The following is a 6,842-nucleotide window of genomic DNA, read 5'->3' as shown; positions in this document are numbered from 1 at the left end:
AAACAAATTGCAGTTCATTGAACTTCATATAACGCAAAGCTGTAAGTGGAGTAATCACTAAAAGAACAGTATACAACAATTATTACACAAACAACAAAAGAAAATGAACAAATTATAAATTAACAGAATATACCTTTGTTTTTTAGCATAACAATAGCACAGCCACGAGCTTCTACATCCCACTCAGCATTAAGAGAGCACAAAGAAAGCATATGTTCCGGGTATCGCCGATTTGGAATTTTTTCCTTTTTCATAGCATTTAATAACTTTCGTTCCTCAGTAGTTATCCTTGGATGAGTAACTCTGGGAGGATCAAGCGATGTACGCCAATAGCGAGCCTTCAGATAACCATTTGGAATAACTTCACTATTGATGAAAAAGAAACTATTCTGCCAATCTTCATTTGTATCCCCAGAATTAAGCAAAAACCCATCCAGATTTATGCAAAATCACCCTTTATCATAAGGTTTTATAGTTGCCAGATAAGAAAAAATACGCACAGATGGTGTCAAATTTCGAGCCATACAATACATCTCGAACAGCAAGATCTTATGAATGGACATAGGCTCAAATTGCCCAACACTAACACCATAGAAGCAACAGACATCTAAGAAGAATTTTGTACATACGCGGATGAGAAAAATATAGAGCACGACCGTAAATGGCAACCTTTCCAGAAGGAGGACGAGAGGCACGATCATGTGGACCTGGAATAACAGCATGGGCCCCAAAAAATTTGGGGAATGCAATCCTTACACGATCAAGATAAAGTGATGAAATCCTACTTGAAATATCTTCAACATTATGGATAGTCATTAATGGTTAGTTAAAAACAGAATTCTTAATAAATATTTTAAGGTAGATGAAGAGAAGTAAATTCGAGATGAAGTAAATGCAAAGCAGAAAAATTCAGGTCTTAAATAGCGAAGTGGAAGATGAATAGTTGGCAATTAATCGTATGGATGATATGATGCCACGTGTTAACAGAGTAAATATGCGGGAAAAGAAACAAAAAATTGGAAAATGAAATTCTAAATAAAAAAGGGGGTAATTTTTGCAGACAATAATCAAAAAAGTAACTGACATGGCAGAAAAAAGTTCGGCTACAGCAGGTTCTTGTTTTCGAGGAAAAAGGCATTACTTATTTTTAGTTTAATGACTTTATTTTTTACAAAAATTAAGACATTAAACTGGGGGGACTTAATGGTGTATCCTAGGGGATACACGCATAAAAACACCATTTTTATACAGAAAAATGGACCAAGCATGATGAAATTTGACGGCTTTAATTATATACCGTCCAGCGTTCAGTATTTGCCGACCAGCATTAAACAGGCCACCCAGCGTCAAGCGTAAGCCCTGCAGGCAGCTTCTATGCATAAGCCCTTTAACTCAGCATGTAAACGGCATATAGCCACGTCAGCACACGCCATCGACATTCCGGATACTTCACGTAACAGAACCATTCAGTGATTGACACGTGTATCCCGTGAATTTCGAACATTCTGTGCCTATAAATAGACCCCCTGGGTTACCACATTTCACATCATTCTGATCTGAACTTCAGTCAGAGAGAAGTACACTTTCTCTCTCACACAGTTCTTTCTCACTCTAAAAGCACATTAGCCGCTTAGCAGCAATACGCTAGACGGATCAATTACATATTGATCCCCAGATTGATTGAGGCCACCCCACGGATCTCTAGTCCGTGTTCCGGGTCTGCAGAGATTATTTCTCGAGGGCAAACAACAATCAACAGTATACACCACACGCTGAGCAGCTATTGTCTTGTACTGGTACCTTACAGCTGCTACATGAAAAATCGTACCAACAACCCTCGAGTAAAAAGTCAACCTAACTCCAACCCATTCGATTTTGATGATGAAATCGATAACAATTCAACCTAAAAGCCATCAAACAAAACTTCATCTGAATCATCTTCATTGACCCAAATTCAACCGTTAGTCTTTTTGATGATAATCAAGTCAGAGGTACCTCCTTTACATGAAGAAACAAATACAAGAACAATTTTCTTGATTATGGTGGTGTAGAAAACCAAAGTGTTCAAGAATTGGAACATTATGCAGCACATAAGGCTGAAGAGACTACAAAGGCGGTTAATAGTGTTGGAAATATGTTCTCGGGTTGGCTACGGTTTGACCGTGGTTTCACCGTGGTACATATATTCCGAAGATATGCCCATGACATTAAATAATAAAAGTCCATTTATCCTATTCGGTCACACACAAAGGCCAATCGTAAATTGTTTGATATACCTTCTAATCGGAAATTAATTTATTAATCATTAGTTAATGGTTTAATAAATTAAGTAAGTTTTTTTTATGTGTATACATATACTTACAAATCTAAATATGTAGAGATTTGATTAGATTTTGCAAATCATATTTTATATAAGATATAAGATTTGATTTGATTTATAAAATTTGATTTGATTTTGTAAATCTTATTTTATATAAAGATTTGATTTTGCAAATCTTTCCAAATTTTTATTTATTATATTTGTACTAGATGTATTATTGTATCAATTATGTGATATATAATACCAAGTCTTGGTATTGAAAAGTTACGTTACTTGTGATACAAAAACCACATATAAAAAAATGCTATTTCTTTTTCTCATTTTCAAGTAACCAAAATACTTGAGATCTATAATTGGGTTCGGTTTTGGTGGAAATAAGGAAGAAGAAAAGATCCGTTAAATAGAAGGTATAGATCGAAGCAAGGTTGGAACTTTGGGTGTCTACCGTTTAGAGGAACTCTTCTTTGAGTTTTCAAATTCGATCTTCAAAAGGCTACAAAGGTTGTATTCTAATCTTCTCTTGTTCGGTTTCGTTAATTTGTTTTGTTTGCTAGAGTTTTGTACAGTGATCCGTGAAAGAGTATGATTTTGTAAAGTTTTAAAAATGCTTCCGCTCGCTTTAAAATTGTATCATACTCCAACAGTGGTATCCGAGCCATCTTGTACAAGTTTTAGCAAACTTTTCTTATTATATTTAGTTTTGATGGATGCGTTGTACATGATTCTTGGAGATGATCATGCATAACAAACATGCAAAACAAGTATCGTGATTTATGTTTTATGTTTCCTAAATACTAATTTGAATCTTGGATTTTGACAAAATGTAAAATCGGTTAAACTCATTTTTTTCATTTAAGATATTTTTTTCAGCTTGGACAGTCCGTCTTTGATGGACTGTTTTGGAAATTGAAACTCAATATTATTGTATGAGACCAATTGCATTTGAAAGCTAACTGAAAGAACTTAAATTTGAAAAAAAAAAATCATCGAAAACGGATTAAAATGAGTAAGATATGACCATTTAAAGTTGCATATATGAATCTGCCAAAATCCGAAAAATTTTATTAGTAGCTTGCATGTTGACTATTAAAGATTCAATGTTTAGAAAAATAAAGTACATAAATTATATTCATGTTTTACATGAAATGAGAAAATTAAAATTGTTAATTTTAGACTTTATGCCTTGTTAAAAGTGAATAAATCTCCAACATATTTTGATTCACTTAATATGTTTGTTTGGATGGTTTTGGCATGAAAATCATACTTACAAATATGAAGTGGGTTTACATACATACATAAGTTATGTAAACAAGGATTGATTATTTTGTGTGCCATTAAGTGTTTAAATCAATCCTTATCGAAACATGTTTCATGAAAATAGATATTTGGCACTCCATTTGTTATGTATGTGATTGTTGTATGAAATCGGTAGTATTTACCTCAATAAGACCCTTGTGTGGATGTTTGGTTGTATGATTCTATTTATTATTTATTCGGGATGAATGTAATAATTTATTTAACGGCTTGCATGTCGTTTTTGTTATTTATTCGGGATGAATGTAATAATTTATTAAACGACTTGCATGTCGTCTTTCTATTTATATTGTATTTGTAATAGTATAAAAAATAGAATAGTTATTTTGTAAGATAATGCAACCAAGATTGAAATCAAGAAGACGATGTTCACAAGGTGGCCCATCCGAGCATATAATGGAGATGGCGGTTTTAGTGGAAGCCAATTCTCACACAAGGTTATGTCCCTAGTTGAGCATATAAGGAAGAAGAAAAGATCTGTTAAGTAGAAGGTATAGATCGAAGCAAGGTTGGAACTTTGGGTGTCTACCGTTTAGAGGAACTCTTCTTTGAGTTTCAAATCCTATCTTCAAAAGGCTACAAAGGTTGTATTCTAATCTTCTCTTGTTCGGTTTCGTTAATTTGTTTTGTTTGCTAAAGTTTTGTACAATGATCCGTGGAAGAGTATGATTTTGTAAAGTTTAAAAAATGTTTCCGCTCGCTTTGAATTTGTATCATACTCCAACAAATAGTGCGTTAAAAATTGCAGAGGATATTAGAGAAGGTGCAACCAATACTTTAATTACATTGCATCAACAAGGTGAACAGATTAACCGAACGCATATGGCTGCGGCCGACATCGAGGAGGACCTCGGTAGAGTGAGTTTTTTTTTTTTTACTTTATTATTATTGTAAAAAAAGTATTAATTAATATTATTATTTTTGTTTAATTAGGGTGAGAAGCTGTTGGGAAGTCTTGGAGGAATGTTTTCTAGGACTTGGAAGCCTAAAAAGGGTCAGACTATAAAAGGACTGACGATGTTCAGAGGTAATTAAACATTAAACATTTAAATTATAACCGAGGTCTACGATTAGATGTTGTTTTTATCATCTTCTTAGGATAATTTAGTGGTGTACTGAGGTTTGATAATTTACATAGATGATCCTGATTGGAAGAAAGGTAACCATTTGGAGCAAAGAGAGAAACTTGGATTAACGAACACCCCGAATAAGGGGTCATCACGTTCATGAACACCACCACCTGAATCTGCCGATGCAATGCAAAAATTTGAGGTATGCATAGACTCGAATCATGGACCTTTTAAACCGTAAACTAACTATTGTTCTTGCGTAAATACTAAAACATAAACGGATTTTTTCTAACGACAACCCTTTTCGTTAACGTGCATGAACAGGTTACATGGCGGTTATTATTAACTTTTGATTGATGGTTATTCTATTGTACAAGTATTTCTAAGCACCTTAGCGACAGCCCTTAGGGCTTTCGTTAAAAAAAAAAAAATTCAACATAAAAATGCAAGAAGAGGGTAACTTGGACAAAATTTGCAGTGATGGTCTTTTTACTTTATATTTTCATTAGTATGACATTTTGGATGAAAGAACACCAACAATCACTTAAAGTACCTGAATTGGCAAATGTAACTCACTTGAATACATCCATTAAACGTGGGCCACCTAATTAAGATTATCCTTATATCTATATCGGGTAGTATTTATAGTCAAAAATGTTGGTGAATTGGTGGAAATGTTGAACACACATAATGAGTTGGCTGAGTTGTTTAAAAGTGCCAAAGATAACGTTACTAACATGGGGATTCCTGATGTGCTAAAACTATACCTTTATTTTTGAACGGAATTGAGTTGTTTTGTTACACGAATTGATTTATTGTATATATGGTGTTTTAATGAATTCGGGTTGATTTCACACATATATAGGCAACTAGTCCTATCCGCGTAGTTTAGTTTTATAGGTAAATCCGATTCGTTCCACAGGGAGATGGAGTGTTTAATGGTTTTTAATAGTCTTTGAAGTTAAACTAATTTAAAGAGGGTTTTGGATTAGGAATTATATAATATAACAATAATGAAAAATAACTTAATTAAACTAACTTACTTTATAAATAAAATTACAAGATTACAGGATTTATAATCATTAAATTAAAAGTGAACTAAATGAAATTATATTATTTGTGATAAAGCAATTGTATTACTGAATGGTAATAAATAAAACAATAACTTGCAATAAAACTAAATGATTAGGAATTTGTTTTAAACAATAAAATATAATATAAATTTATTTAAATTAACTAAATAATAAGTTTTAATTAAATTAAAGATGGACGAAAGGAAATTATAATAATTAAACTAATTATAGATTAAATACTTTAAAGTAATAATAAAGATTTTAATTAAAACTTGGAATTTAACTGTGACAACCCGGAAATTTCCAACCAAATTTAAACTTTAATCTTTATATGTTTTCGACACGATAATCAATATTTGTTAAGTTAAATTTCAAGAATTTTAAACTATGTTCATACATTCATTCAACCTCGAACAAGTTCCAACGATTCACGAACCATTAAACGAATATGATTATATATGTATATGTGTATATATATTATAACTTGAAACGTAAATAAAATATTAGATTAAATACTTTATATGATTGTATCTGTTTCAAAATATTTATCAATGGAATTAGAAGATAATATCAAATGATTGAATTATCAGATATATTGAATTGTGATTACAAGTCTCTGTTGAAAGGCCCACGTTGATTTGAGAAATCTTTCCATTTTAACAATATTTGCAAAATGGTAAAGTGATTTATAAATAAGAACAAATTGTCAATCATTGAGAACTAGACAAAGGATAGTGGAAGATTGAATCTCATAAAGACTCGATTGATCTATTTAGTTTTAAACGTACAAAAACGTTTTCAGTTTAAAAAGAACTTTATTATTAAAACGTATATAACTTTTATAAATATCTAGAACCACTTTTGACAACTCATTACTTAACTAGTATGATAAAGATAACGATATTTATATTTTATTTTATTAAATATATATAACGATTTAAATTAATATTATATATATTTATACGCGTATTATACGTACATAGTTTTATACTTTTAATATACTTAAACTTTACCTTTACTTTATTTTTACTTTACTTTAACTTTAATAATTCACTTTAATAATTC

The 6,842-nt window shown here is 31.5% G+C and overlaps 1 pseudogene; it reads left to right on the top strand.

Annotated features, from left to right (window-relative positions):
• Positions 1 to 1,084: 1,084 nt before the first annotated feature.
• On the top strand, positions 1,085 to 4,945 carry LOC139900038 (SNAP25 homologous protein SNAP33-like; annotated as a pseudogene).
• The last annotated feature ends 1,897 nt before the right edge of the window (positions 4,946 to 6,842 follow it).

The sequence above is a fragment of the Rutidosis leptorrhynchoides genome, chromosome 1 (assembly GCF_046630445.1).
Source record: "Rutidosis leptorrhynchoides isolate AG116_Rl617_1_P2 chromosome 1, CSIRO_AGI_Rlap_v1, whole genome shotgun sequence".
NCBI classification, from domain to species: Eukaryota; Viridiplantae; Streptophyta; class Magnoliopsida; order Asterales; family Asteraceae; genus Rutidosis; species Rutidosis leptorrhynchoides.
Note: the sequence above shows the minus strand (reverse complement) of the source record. Positions and strands in the feature narration are given on the sequence as shown.